This window comes from Salmo salar, unplaced genomic scaffold, assembly GCF_965601325.2.
Source record: "Salmo salar unplaced genomic scaffold, fSalSal1 ptg000519l, whole genome shotgun sequence".
In the NCBI taxonomy this organism is placed as follows: domain Eukaryota; kingdom Metazoa; phylum Chordata; class Actinopteri; order Salmoniformes; family Salmonidae; genus Salmo; species Salmo salar.
In genome coordinates this window covers 184,322-199,937 of record NW_027675407.1, presented here as the reverse complement: position 1 = coordinate 199,937, position 15,616 = coordinate 184,322, and the positions used below count along the sequence as shown (strand labels likewise).

The window sequence follows — 15,616 nt, the reverse complement described above, 5'->3', positions numbered from 1 at the left end:
ATTCAAGCGAGCCTGACAATTATAATCCAAAGTAGTGTGAAATGAACTCATAAGCAACCTGGAAATGGAGGTTACTCCCCTGAGTTTTCCCCCATTCACATTCAGAATACATTGTGAAAAACTAAAATCATAGAAAAGGGCCTGCAATCTTAGATGTTACTACTAATGTGAAAACAAGACAAAATATGACTATTGTTGCTCATTTTAAGACAAATGTCAAGTAATCATTACATTCATTACAGATGTCAATTGTTGTTCAACATCATGGCTACGCTGTTGGCATGACCTTTTACAGTGGATTTCTGCTGTTGTGGGCCTTTAACCATCTGTATGACTTTGTCATTCACACAGGAGAGAGACGTGACTATCGTGGATCCTCTGGGGAGCCTCAACAACCTCATGATGCTGATGAGGCAGAGAAGAGTCTCTCCAGATCAGAACTCCTCAAGAAACACCAGCAGAGACCCACAGGGAAGATAATTAACCTCTCTGACTGTGGGAAGAGATTCACCTCATCAGGCATTAAAATTCATCGGAGAAGCCACATAGTAGAGAAAGCTTATTGCTGTACTCAATGTGGGAAGAGTTTTGATACATCTAGCCATCTTATTGTACACCAAAGAACACACACAGGAGAGAAATCTTATCGCTGTGATGAATGTGGGAAGAGTTTTACTCATCGAAGCAGCCTGATATCACACCAGAGAATACACACAGGAGAGAAACTTTCTAGCTGTGATGAATGTGGGAAGAGTTTTACTCAACTAGGCAACCTGATAACACACCAGAGAATACACACAGGAGAGAAACCATATAGCTGTGATGAATGTGGGAAGTGTTTTACTCATCGAAGCAGCCTGATATCACACCAGAGAATACACACAGGAGAGAAACCGTATATCTGTGATGAGTGTGGGAAGAGTTTTACTTGCTTGCGCAATCTGACTCTTCACCAGAGAACACACACAGGAGAGAAACCCTATAGCTGTAATCGATGTGGGAAGTTTTTTTTAAAATCTAACCATCTGACGATACACCAAAGAAGACACACAGGAGAGAAACCCTATAGCTGTACTCAATGTGGGAAGAGTTTTGTTCAATCTGGAGAACTGAAGATGCACCAGAGAAGACACACAGGAGAGAAACCTTATAGCTGTACTCGATGTGGCAAGAGTTTTGTTCAATCTGGCGAACTGAAGATACACCAGAGAACACACACAGGAGAGAAACCTTATAGCTGTGGTCAATGTGGGAAGCGTTTTGGTCAATCTGGCCAGCTGACATCACACCAGAGAATACACACAGGAGAGAAATCTTATAGCTGTGATCAATGTGGGACAAGATTTGCTTGGCTAACCAGCCTAGTATCACACCAAAGAACACACACGGGAGAAAAACCTTATAGCTGTGGTCAATGTAACAAGAGATACTCCGATAAAAGACATCTGATCAAACATCAGAAAATACATGAATGAGTTGTTTCATGATATCAATGAATTAATGTCACAATGTAGAATGTTTTAACATTGTAGAAGGAGTATTTTAATGATGTCACAATGTAGAACCCTAAATGTTTGTCCCCTGTTCTATTGATTTCAGCATGATATGGATATTAACCTCAGGGGGAAAATCCAGGCTCTGAAATGGAAGAGTTACTATTTATGTGATTTAACAAAAAGTGACAAACACAAAAAGAGTTGTGTTACACTTACCACGTTGGTGACGCACTTCAATCAAAATGTATCTGGCTGTTTTCTACAAATTGTCCTCTAACCAGGGATGTACACATTATTCCCAGATTCTGTGTGGTTTTTGAGCTGTTAGTTTTAACAGGACGTGCAACCTCATCTCCCTCCTCTCGCACAAATGATTTCAACATGATATTGATGAGTTATGACAAATAAGTGTTGTGTTCCTTTGTTTAGCGACCCCTAATTTTAAATGCATCACTCCAAAATGTAGCTGACTGTCTTCTGCAGGTTGTCCTCTAACCAGTGAGGTAAAATATATCTCCATTTCCATGTGTTTTTTGTTTTGTTGTGTTAGTTTCAAGAGCAGATTCAACCTGATTTCCCCCCAAATGGATATAAGATTTGTGTTTTGTGTTTAGGCAGTGCGTTGCTATGGATCTTTATTTATTTTGACTGCACGTTTTTCCGTATTGGAGATGAGTTTTGTTTGGGCTCGTTCCAAGGGGACGAGAGTTCTAGAAGCTAGTGAGTTTTAGGAAGAGGAGAGTTCTAGAAGCTAGTGAGTTTTAGGAAGACGAGAGTTCTAGAAGCTAGTGAGTTTTAGGAAGACGAGAGTTCTAGAAGCTAGTGAGTTTTAGGAAGACGAGAGTTCTAGAAGCTAGTGAGTTTTAGGAAGACGAGAGTTCTAGAAGCTAGTGAGTTTTAGGAAGACGAGAGTTCTAGAAGCTAGTGAGTTTTAGGAAGACGAGAGTTCTAGAAGCTAGTGGGATTTAGGATTCTATAGAAAGAAAAAGGAGAAACAAATAATCCTATTGTATATTATTATTTAGAAATACGTGTTTTTTCTTGTTTTTAATTGTTGACAGCCAGTAGACACCATGTTTATATTGGTGAAGGTGAATCATTGTAGTTGATTATAATGTGAAATGGAAGTTGTTTTCTGTTGGTGGTGAGCAAACTTGTCCAACAAAAATATAGGATATATTTGTTGTCTTAAGGTGTTACAGGCTTTGGTTTTTCCATTTATGTTTTGAGGTTGGACTTTAGCACGTCTAGCTCGTTAGCACGTCTAGCTCGTTAGCACGTCTAGCTCGTTAGCACTTCTAGCTCGTCAGCTCGTCAGCTCGTCTAGCTCGTTAGCACGTCTAGCTCGTCAGCCCGTCTAGCTCGTCAGCACGTCTAGCTCGTTAGCACGTCTAGCTCGTTAGCACGTCTAGCTCGTTAGCACGTAGGACGCACTGATTGGTGTCACCTCGTTAGTCAGTATGTGTTACACCTGTGCTGGCTTGTCCATCTCGTTAGTGGGAAGGTGTTTCACCTGAGCTGGTCCAGGTTCTATTTAAGAGTGTCTGGCCCAGTGCTCCAGTTGTCTTGATACATGTGGAGAGTCAACACCTTTAGTTGCTCCACCTTTTTGGTTTACTTCCTGTCTTTAAGTTTGGTGTGGGTTTTTCTTTTGTTTTCCTCTTCTTGGGCAGATTTAGTGGGTCTCATGGTGGGTGTCTTTTAGGTCCCAGTTGTTGTTACTAGTCAACTTCCAGTGGACACCCCCATAGTGTCTTTCAGAGCCCCTCCTAAAAAACAAGTTATATTGTGGGTTGGATATAGCATCATATTGTTGATATTTTAATCAATGGCGTTTCCTTACAATGCTCATTAGTCTTTCAGTTGTTATTATTGTTTTTTATCCTCATATTTGTGTACTAAATATTTCTGATTATTTTCATAGTTTTTTCCTGTGAAGCCATTGTGTTGCGTCCATGTCTGACATGTGCTGTATAAATAAAGCTTGATTTGATTTGAACATATTGTAAAACAAATTAACCCAATGACTGACCAATCAACAAACTATTGGTCCACCTTAGTATGAAAAACTGTATCAATCCCACTTTTCCAGCCTGCTGAAGGCGTGGTGGAGTGGTAAACACCACCCCCGGCTCTACCAGGGGCTTGAGGTGGTCTCCCACAGCTCTGCTTATGTCATGTTCTGTGGCCTTGCTGTTCCATTTCTGACTGCCCCTGCAACACAGAAACACATTTAGTCATATTATATAAAACACTCAAAGTAAGAGCGTCTGCTAAATGACTTAAATGTAAATGTAAATGGATATGGAGCATCTATGGCCTCAGTTACACCTGGCACCTAAATGTGACTTCTGTCATCTGATCACTCCAAGCTGCATTAGGTTCAGATCTACCAGGATGGGCCTTTGACATAGTCTGGATGCAGTCAGGCCACTGATTATGCATAAGCAATGTAAAGAGATGGGGTGAATGAGTGGAAAAGTACATTTGACACAAATTACCTTCATAATATCAAAGAACAAATGTGTGTGCCTGAGGGGAAATTAACTTTCATACAGCCAACAGGGATGAGAAATTACACCAATATTAGTGGATAATTTGCACTAATGTAAATAAACATAGATGGAACATATTCCCTTTAGCTGACGTGATGAACCGCTAAGGGAACATAAATATTTACCATCTAAACCATGTGTGACCTCTCACCTCTCTGGCTGTAGAAGTGTTCTTCCTAACCAGTCCCTCAACAGCTCTCTGACTGAGCTCCACCCTCACTGGGTCTTCAGAGGAGAGGAAGGCTGAGGAGGGATGGAAGGATGAATGGATCAGTCAGTCAATAAAGTGTAGAGCTGCTGTCTATGCTGTCTGACAAATTCACTATTTTAGTAGTTCATTAAAGTAAATAAGGCTTTATGACTGCTGAATACCAACTATCAATCACTTAGATCATGTATTTTCAGGTAGAGATACATCCTTGGGACGTCCATAGCCCATTGAAGTTGACATTTAAAATGGTTAAGGTAGGGGTTAAGGTTAGGGTTCAGGGTAGGGATGTCCCAAGGATCCCAGATAGCATTGACCATTGTGCATTATTCTGTCTCTTTTACATAGCAGGTGATGGGTTCTGACTTCTGAACTTGAAAATATTAAATATCCTTATTATGTGAAATTGAATGAAACAATAATGTATGTTGATGGTCATATAATGTACAATATTCCATGATGTTTCTATATGATAACAATAGAGTAATATATTTAATATGATGTACAATATTCCATGATGTTTCTATATGATAACAATAGAGTAATATATTTAATATATTCCATCATGTTTCTATCTGATAACAATAGCCTAATATATTTAATATGATGTACAATATTCCATGATGTTTCTATATGATAACAATAGAGTAATATATTTAATATGATGTATAATATTCCATCATGTTTCTATATGATAACAATAGAGTAATATATTTAATATGATGTATAATATTCCATGATGTTTCTATATGATAACAATAGAGTAATATATTTAATATGATGTACAATATTCCATGATGTTTCTATATGATAACAATAGAGTAATATATTTAATATGATGTATAATATTCCATGATGTTTCTATATGATAACAATAGAGTAATATATTTAATATGATGTATAATATTCCATCATGTTTCTATATGATAACAATAGAGTAATATATTTAATATGATGTATAATATTCCATCATGTTTCTATATGATAACAATAGAGTAATATATTTAATATGATGTATAATATTCCATGATGTTTCTATATGATAACAATAGAGTAATATATTTAATATGATGTACAATATTCCATGATGTTTCTATATGATAACAATAGAGTAATATATTTAATATGATGTATAATATTCCATGATGTTTCTATATGATAACAATAGAGTAATATATTTAATATGACAAATACTATTTTTTAATAGTTTCACTAATTCATTTTAATTAACTTAATCATTATGATTCAACATCAGTTCACCGTCTCACCTCATACTGTATTGGAGCAGCAGCAGCTGACTGCCCAGTTCAACATCAGTTCACCGTCTCACCTCATACTGTATTGGAGCAGCAGCAGCTGACTGCCCAGTTCACCGTCTCACCTCATACTGTGTTGGAGCAGCAGCAGCTGACTGCCCAGTTCAACATCAGTTCACCGTCTCACCTCATACTGTATTGGAGCAGCAGCAGCTGACTGCCCAGTTCACCGTCTCACCTCATACTGTATTGGAGCAGCAGCAGCTGACTGCCCAGTTCAACATCAGTTCACCGTCTCACCTCATACTGTATTGGAGCAGCAGCAGCTGACTGCCCAGTTCAACATCAGTTCACCGTCTCACCTCATACTGTATTGGAGCAGCAGCAGCTGACTGCCCAGTTCAACATCAGTTCACCGTCTCACCTCATACTGTATTGGAGCAGCAGCAGCTGACTGCCCAGTTCAACATCAGTTCACCGTCTCACCTCATACTGTATTGGAGCAGCAGCAGCTGACTGCCCAGTTCAACATCAGTTCACCGTCTCACCTCATACTGTATTGGAGCAGCAGCAGCTGACTGCCCGGTTCAACATCAGTTCACCGTCTCACCTCATACTGTATTGGAGCAGCAGCAGCTGACTGCCCAGTTCAACATCAGTTCACCGTCTCACCTCATACTGTATTGGAGCAGCAGCAGCTGACTTGATCGTTGATGCTAATCATCATGTTTGAATCTGAGAGTAAATAGAGTCGACTACACTCTAAAAATTAAGGGTTCAACTGGAGTTGTTCTCAGATCCCCTAAGAACCGTAGGGTTCTTGGTCAATGAAAAACAGCCCCAAAAGGTTCTTCAAAGAACTTGTTAGAAGGTGGGTTCATCGAGGAACCTCCGTTGTTGCTGGACTTCTTCCGGGAACTTCGCAATTACAACTGGAAACGATGGTGACAAGTTTGGATGCGACAACAGTTAAAAAGGTTAAGTTGGGTTGATGTTTGGCTCTGAATATGTCTCGAAATAATGTATTATAATAAAATAACATACTAATAATGAATAACGAAGACAATGATAGTTTTCTGTGAATATCTTCCATAACGTTACTATAGTTAATTAATGTTAATATTAGAAAGCCGGGTTTGACCGTCGGCGTTGTATGAGCTACAGTACAGTACCGTTAGCTAGCTAGCTAACGTTATGTCCTAACTAGGCACAACTAGGTTTGGATTATTTCCTCAACTATATTCTTTCCCATATATTCTATATCGTTTCCATAAAGACAACATGGCTTTACACTCATTAACGTAAGTTTCCAATCTAGAGCAGTTCTCATTTTTGTGATAATGAACTAGCTAACGTTAGCTTCGTTAACTAACTAACTAAGGACGGTGACCTGTCCAGACGAGATGTTACAACGAACTGAATCGTCAATGGAGGTCTTCCTCTTTATATAGCCTGCTACAGCATGCAATACTATTAACTCACAAGGGGGCATAACGTTACATGTACAATACTATCCCATTGTGGAAACGTTACATGTACAATACTATCCCATTTTGGAAACGTTACATGTACAATACAATCCCATTTTGGTAACGTTACATGGACAATACTATCCCATTTTGGAAACGTTACATGTCCGCCCCCTTGTGGAGGGAAATTAATATCTTAGATGGTAGCTGTAGATGGGATTCAAATGCATAATGGTATTAATACAGTGTCTAGACTACCTCTTTTGTATGAATGCCCTTCAGAATCCAAACACAGTATTGCCACGCAGCAAAATGTTGCGTATAATCTTTCAAGTCAGCCTGTCACACAATGCTATTCTCAAACATAACTAATCAATTAGTTGTTTTTCAACAATATTTTAACCTGCAGGAATATTTTCACATTTCTATCTCATGGTTAGTTCCTAGGATAATGCAACTCATACATTTTTCATTACTTGTAAAATGGGGTACAGGTTTAAAATAATTACAGGTTTAGAATAAGTACAGGTTTAAAACAAGTTTCCATAAAGCCAACATGGCTTTACTCTCATTAACGTAAGTTTCCAATCTAGAGCAGTTCTCACTTTTGTGATAATGAACTAGCTAACGTTAACTAACTATTACAGGTTTAAATCAAGTATATGTTTAAAATAATTACAGGTGCACCTTACTAGCTTATACTATATCATAAATGGTCTTAACTAGTAAACACAGATTCTAGTTTTCATTCAGTTCACAGATGGCTGGCTGGGCTTTACACCTCCAAGGCGGCGGCGGCGCCCCCCCCCCCCCACACCCCCACACAGGAATACACACTCAGAGCCTCCTGACTGGGCCCTGTTTACACCTCCACCCAGGAATACACACTCAGAGCCTCCTGACTGGGCCCTGTTTACACCTCCACACAGGAACACACACTCAGAGCCTACTGACTGGGCCCTGTTTACACCTCCACACAGGAATACACACTCAGAGCCTACTGACTGGGCCCTGTTTACACCTCCACACAGGAATACACACTCAGAGCCTCCTGACTGGGCCCTGTTTACACCTCCACACAGGAATACACACTCAGAGCCTCCTGACTGGGCCCTGTTTACACCTCCACACAGGAATACACACTCAGAGCCTACGAGGCTTTTCTAAAAACTCCACTTTACTTCGCTCACCTCTTTTTTTTTTTAACTACGTTCGAGATGTGGTATCCACTCAGCTCACTGCCTCTCAGATCAAAGGTGGGACCATCTGCTCCGTTCCTGAAGTGTGGTCTCCCTGAGATCCCAAGTTAGAGGGATCCCTGGTGCACCATTTACCCAGGTCACCAGGAGCGGTCACCAAGTGAAGATTCACATCCCCAAATGTGGTGATTAATTTCTTTAACATCAAATGAGACAAACTTATCACACAAGTCAGAGTTATACTTAAACTAAATCTTTATTAACTTATTAATAAGGGAGCAGGTCAATACAACACGCAAATATAGGGTGAATCAATTGAGTGCTCTACGATAATGATGGCTGGTCGACGAATCACCCCCAGATGACTCGTTGAGAACCACGATACAAAAGTACAAAGGTATTTTAAAGCCAAGATACACCCCTTTCAACCTACATGACAAACAACCGATGAATAGAATGGGTCACAAGCTTAAGATTTGTATGAAAGATGCTTCTAATTCTCAGCAGACAGTATCTGCTGTAAAAACAGTACTCTTTGTGTAGAGACCAGGGTCTGGCCCTGGGGTCATCTCTCCCTGGTACCATATAGAACAGAAACATTAACTCATGTTCTGGAATGCAGTCTCTTTAGGTTTTATCACCCAAAAGACATTGTAAATCTCCTGTCAGTGTTTTCTCCCAGAGGCCCATCCTCAGTAGAACACAGACACAATAGTTATAAGAACCCTCTATTCTGTTGCATCAAACAACCATTTGATGCAATAAAAGTATTATTACATAATGTTGCAGTTTTGCTCTCAGTGTCCACTGAAAGTTGACTAGTAACAACAACTGGGACCTAAAAGACACCCACCATGAGACCCACTAAATCTGCCCAAGAAGAGGCAAACAAAAGAAAAACCCACACCAAACTTAAAGACAGGAAGCAAACCAAAAAGGTGGAGCAACTAAAGGTGTTGACTCTCCACATGTATCAAGACAACTGGAGCACTGGGCCAGACACTCTTAAATAGAACCTGGACCAGCTCAGGTGAAACACCTTCCCACTAACGAGATGGACAAGCCGTGTAACACATACTGACTAACGAGGTGACACCAATCAGTGCGTCCTACGTGCTAACGAGCTAGACGCGCTAACGAGCTAGACGGGCTAACGAGCTAGACGGGCTAACGAGCTAGACGCGCTAACGAGCTAGACGTCCTAACGAGCTAGACGTGCTAACGAGCTAAAGTTCAACCTCAAAACATAAATGGAAAAACCAAAGCCTGTAACACCTTCCCCCTTAAGACAAATATATCCTATATTTTTGTTGGACAAGTTTGCTCACCACCAACAGAAAACAACTTCCATTTCACATTATAATCAACTACAATGCTTCACCTTCACCAATATAAACATGGTGTCTACAGGATGTCAACAATTAAAAACAAGAAAAAAACACGTATTTCTAAATAATAATATACAATAGAATTATTTTTTTCATTTTATTCTTTATAGAATCCGAAAAATCACTAGCTTCTAGAACTCTCGTCCACTTTTCATTTAACCTTTATTTAATTAGGCAAGTCAATTAAGAACAAATTCTTATCGACAATGACGGCCTAGGAACAGTGGGTTCAACATATTTTTACCTTGTCAGCTCGGGGATTCGATCCAGCAACTTTTTGGTTACTGGCTCAACGCTCTAACCACAAGGCTACTTGGAAGTACGTTGAAATTAAGTTGTTTTCAAGTAATTTAACTACAACCGAACGAATATAGGACATCGGGCATAGGCTTCTTTTCAAAGACATTTTGCTAGATGGGATAGCCCCAATGTCAAAACACAGTTTTCAATAACAAATACGCAGAAACAGTTTGTGATATATTGAAAAACTAAACATATAATATGCTATATACACAAACATCTGCCACAATAATCATATTACTTGTATTTTTTTGACAAGTAGCAATAAATCACTGATATCGTCAGGGGGGAAATCAGGTTGTACTGTTGTTGAAACTAACACAACAAAACAAAAAACACATGGAAATGGGAGATATATTTTACCTCACTGGTTAGAGGACAACCTGCAGAAGACAGTCAGCTATATTTTGGAATGATGCATTTAAATTTAGGGGTCGCTAAACAAAGGAACACAACACTTATTTGTCATCACTCATCGATATCACGATGAGATCAATTGTGCCGAGAGGAGGGAGATGAGGTTGCACGTCCTGTTAAAACTAACAGCTCAAAAACCACACGGAATCTGGGAATAATGTGTACATCCCTGGTTAGAGGACAACTTGTAGAAAACAGCTAGCTACATTTTGAAGTGTTGCATTTTGATTCCAGTGGGTCACCAACGTGGTAAGTGTAACACAGCTCTTTTTTTGTTAGTCACTTTTTGTTAAATCACGTAAATAGTAACTCTTCCATTTCAGAGCCTGGATTTTCCCCCTGAGGCTAATATCCATATCATGTTGAAATCAATAGAACAGGGGACAAACGTTTAGGGTTCTACATTGTGACATCATTAAAATACTCCTACTACAATGTTTAAACATTCTACATTGTGACATCATTAATATACTCCTTCTACAATGTTAAAACATTCTACATTGTGACATTAATTCATTGATATCATGAAACAACTTCTTCATGTATTTTCTGATGTTTAATCAGAGAACGTTTTTGAGAGTATCTCTTCCCACATTGATTGCAGCTATACGGTTTCTCTCCTGTGTGTGTTCTATGGTGTCTAGTCAGCATGCTAGAACAAGTAAAACTCTTCCCACATTGAGCACAGCTATAAGGTTTCTCTACCGTGTGTGTTTTCTGGTGGTATATCAGGCTGCTTAGCAGAGTAAAACTCTTCCCACATTGATTACAGCCAAAAGGTTTCTTTCCTGTGTGTGTTCTCTGGTGTGATATCAGAGCGATTAAAATAGGAAAACTCCTCCCACATTGATCACAACTGTAAGTTCTCTCTCTTGTGTGTGTTCTCTGGTGTGATATCAGGCTGGTTGACAGAGGAAAACTCTTCCCACAGTCAGAGCAGAAGTAAGGTTTCTCTTTTGTGTGATTTCTCAGGTGTATTTTGAGTTCTGATGAAGATTTAAAAAATGTCCCACAATCAGAGCAGCAGTGAGAATTATCACTTGTGTGAATTCTCCGGTGTAGTTTAATGCCTGATGAGGTGCATCTTTTCCCACAGTCAAAGCAGCGGTGAGATCTTATCCCTGTGGTTCTCCGCTGGCGTTTCTTGAGGTGTTCTGATGTGGAGAGACTCTTCTCTGCCTCGTCAGCATCATGAGGTTGTTGAGGCTCCCCAGAGGATCCACAATAGTCACGTCTCTCTCCTGTGTGAACAACAAAGTCATACAGATGATTAAAGGCCCACAACAGCAGAAATCCATTGTAAAAGGTGATGCCAACAGCGTAGCCATGATGTTGTACAACAATTGACGTCTGTAATGAATGTAATGATTATTTGACATTTGTCTTAAAATGAGCAAGAATAGTCATATTTTGTCTTGTTTTCACATTAGTAGTAACATCGATGATTGTAGGCTAGAAATAAGTTATTCATGTTGTTGAAACTCTAAGCAGTGTGCCAGGCGACTTTTGGTCTCCAATATAGGCCCCTTTCTGTGTTTGCTAAAATTGCGGCACGAGTGCGATGCACACGCAATTTGATTGCATAAACTCCTCCCTGCTAATGAGGAAACCGCTAGTTATGGATGTAGTATATCTGGTAATGAGGAAACCACTAGTTATGGATGTAGTATATCTAGTAATGAGGAAACCACTAGTTATGGATGTAGAATATCTGGTAATGAGGAAACCACTAGTTATGGATGTAGTATATCTGGTAATGAGGAAACCACTAGTTATGGATGTAGTATATCTGGTAATGAGGAAACCACTAGTTATGGATGTAGTATATCTGGTAATGAGGAAACCACTAGTTATGGATGTAGTATATCTGGTAATGAGGAAACCACTAGTTATGGATGTAGTATATCTGCTAATGAGGAAACCAGTAGTTATGGGTGTAGTATATCTGGTAATGAGGAAACCACTAGTTATGGATGTAGTATATCTGGTAATGAGGAAACCACTAGTTATGGATGTAGTATATCTGGTCATGAGGAAACCACTAGTTATGGATGTAGTATATCTGGTAATGAGGAAACCACTAGTTATGGATGTAGAATATCTGGTAATGAGGAAACCACTAGTTATGGATGTAGTATATCTGGTAATGAGGAAACCACTAGTTATGGATGTAGTATATCTGGTAATGAGGAAACCACTAGTTATGGATGTAGTATATCTGGTAATGAGGAAACCACTAGTTATGGATGTAGTATATCTGCTAATGAGGAAACCACTAGTTATGGATGTAGTATATCTGGTAATGAGGAAACCACTAGTTATGGATGTAGTATATCTGGTAATGAGGAAACCACTAGTTATGGATGTAGTATATCTGGTAATGAGGAAACCACTAGTTATGGATGTAGTATATCTAGTAATGAGGAAACCACTAGTTATGGATGTAGTATATCTGCATGGACCAAAAATGGTGAGCGAAGATTTAAGTTTTCCACAACGTTTTCTGAATATTACAGCTCAATGTCAGGACAAGATCAGGAGTGCTACTCAAGGAAACTCACATTAAGCTCTGTGTCTATTCACTAATTCACCACCGTGGGGGAAAACTCAGGGGAGTTCTCATAGGTTGACAGCAAATATAGCCTCCATTTCCAGGTTGCTTATGAATGCATTTCACACTACTTTGGATTATAACTGTAGGACCCATAACTTCACCTAACAATAACATAGACCTACTGTAGGACCCATTACTTCACCTAACAACAACATAGACCTACTGTAGGACCCATAACTTCTAACAACAACATAGACCTACTGTAGGACCCATAACTTCACACAACAATAACATAGACCTACTGTAGGACCCATAACTTCTAACAACAACATAGACCTACTGTAGGACCCATAACTTCACCTAACAATAACATAGACCTACTGTAGGACCCATAACTTCACCTAACAACAACATAGACCTACTGTAGGACCCATAACTTCACGTAACAATAACATAGACCTACTGTAGGACCCATAACTTCTAACAACAACATAGACCTACTGTAGGACCCATAACTTCACCTAACAATAACATAGACCTACTGTAGGACCCATAACTTTATCTAACAACAACATAGACGTAGGACTATAAATCATTCAATATTTCAGGTGAAACATGGAAACTAAAATGTCTTTGTCATGACATTTCATAACCTGATCACCAGATAGTTTTGTGAATAATCCCACTAGGCTATTCTGTAATGTGTTGTCATTCTAAATGTCCTGAATAAAGGAAAATAGCTCTGTGTGTTGTACAGTAGCCTATCCATCAAGGAACAGTTCTCTACACATTATGAGCTAAGTATCTCTGTGTCCAGACAGACTAACGAGACCCTACAGTACATCGACCAGACAATAGCACATTATAAACATGAATTTGTTAGGGATGTTGGATCCAACGTGGAGTGTATCTCTGTGCACAAACAGAGTAATGAGACCCTACTGTAAATCAGCCAGACAGTAACACATTATAAACATCGATTTGTTTGGGATGTTGGATCCAACGTGGAGCACGGCATAACTGTCTTTACCAGAGTAATGAATGAAGAAGCACTTTGGTTGTTGTTGCATGTCGTGATGTTTGTCATGTGACTGTCATTCAGAAAATGATTTCCTGGATCAGCTGATGATAGTTGAACATGTGACTGTAACTAAACAGCTACAGTATTAAGTATTATGTGTAATTATTGAAGAACGACGTTAATGACAGTATCCATTTGGGTGTCAATAAAGTTAAGGTGACACTCGGTTAGAACCATTGGATTTGCAAACTCTGAAATGATTTAGGATTTCTGTGCCCATGAAAACTGTTTTCCCAGCTTAACATAAGGAGACACTAAATGTTACATAGGTAGAGAGCATTTCAGAGATCTGAATACAAAAAACTGTCCTAACAGGACAATAACCTAAACCACAAGGCCAAATCTACACTGGAGGAGCTTACCAAGATGACATTGAATGTTCCTGAGTGGCCTAGTTACAGTTTGGACTTAAATCGTCTTTAAAATCTATAGCAAGACTTGAAAATGGCTTTCTAGCAATGATCAACAACCAACTTGACAGAACATGAAGGATTTTAAAAAGAATAATGAATATTCACATGAAGATCAGCCTCCTATTGGATGACATCACGACTTCCCATCAAGCCAACTCCTTGAAGGCCTTACTATGACATCACTCACTCCGTCTAGTTTGCAGTTGTTAAAAAAACACTATTTTACTCAAAACATTTATTTGTTTCCCATTAGTGTGTTTATACTTTACTTTATTTATATCACTTTTCAACAGGAAAAGTTAACAATTCATACAGTACAAAAACATATGAGTGTAGAATGCCCTTTTAAAAATCACACATTAGTTCAACATCTGCAGAGTTTGTGTCCCTGTTTTATTAGATAGTACTCACTGTATTTACTGGTGTTAATCAGATCAATGTCCCTGTTTTATTAGATAGTACTCACTGTATTTACTGGTGTTAATCAGATCAATGTCCCTGTTTTATTAGATAGTACTCACTGTATTTACTGGTGTTAATCAGATCAATGTCCCTGTTTTATTAGATAGTACTCACTGTATTTACTGGTGTTAATCAGATCAATGTCCCTGTATTATTAGATAGTACTCACTGTATTTACTGGTGTTAATCAGTTCTCCAGTCTTCTCTTCTTCGTCCTCCTCTAATGTGACAGTAATCTCCCCCTCTTCATCCTTCATTCCAAAAACGTCTTCATCTTCTTTCACTTCCTCCTCTTCTTTCACAGTAACATCTCCCCCTCTTCCTCTTTCACTCCATAAACTGCATCCTCCTCTTCTTTCACAGTAACATCCTCCTCCTCTTTCACTCTGAACGCGTCTTCCTCTTCTTTCTCTGTAACGTCTTTCTCTTCTTCTTTCACGGTAACAGCCTCACCCTCTACTTGTTGTTGTATTGTGACATCCTCCTCTTCCTTCTCCACTTTCACGACAATGTTAAGCCCCAGAGCTTCTTTCTCCGTCCAACAGACCTCTTCTTTAGCAGGAGGAGAGTAGCTTAGTGAGCGCATGGTCGGGGATGTTAGCTAGCTAGGCTAGTGCTAACTTAACCAGCCAGCTAGTTGACTTACAACGTAAATATTAAATTAAATGGGGTAGCTAGTTGTTTACACATAAGTATGTTTAAATCACAGTTACAGTTAAACCAGGAAATTGTCTAAAGAACTTGAATGTTCAGACTTTGTCGGCTAGCGAGCTACCGAGGTGGCTGCAGTTGTTGAAGAAGCGTTCCGTCCACTAGAT

General features: G+C 39.2%; 1 pseudogene; it reads left to right on the top strand.

Annotated features, from left to right (window-relative positions):
* The first annotated feature begins 281 nt into the window (after window positions 1–281).
* The window catches only part of LOC145876227 (uncharacterized), a 30,784-nt pseudogene continuing 15,449 nt past the window's right edge, over window positions 282–15,616 (top strand).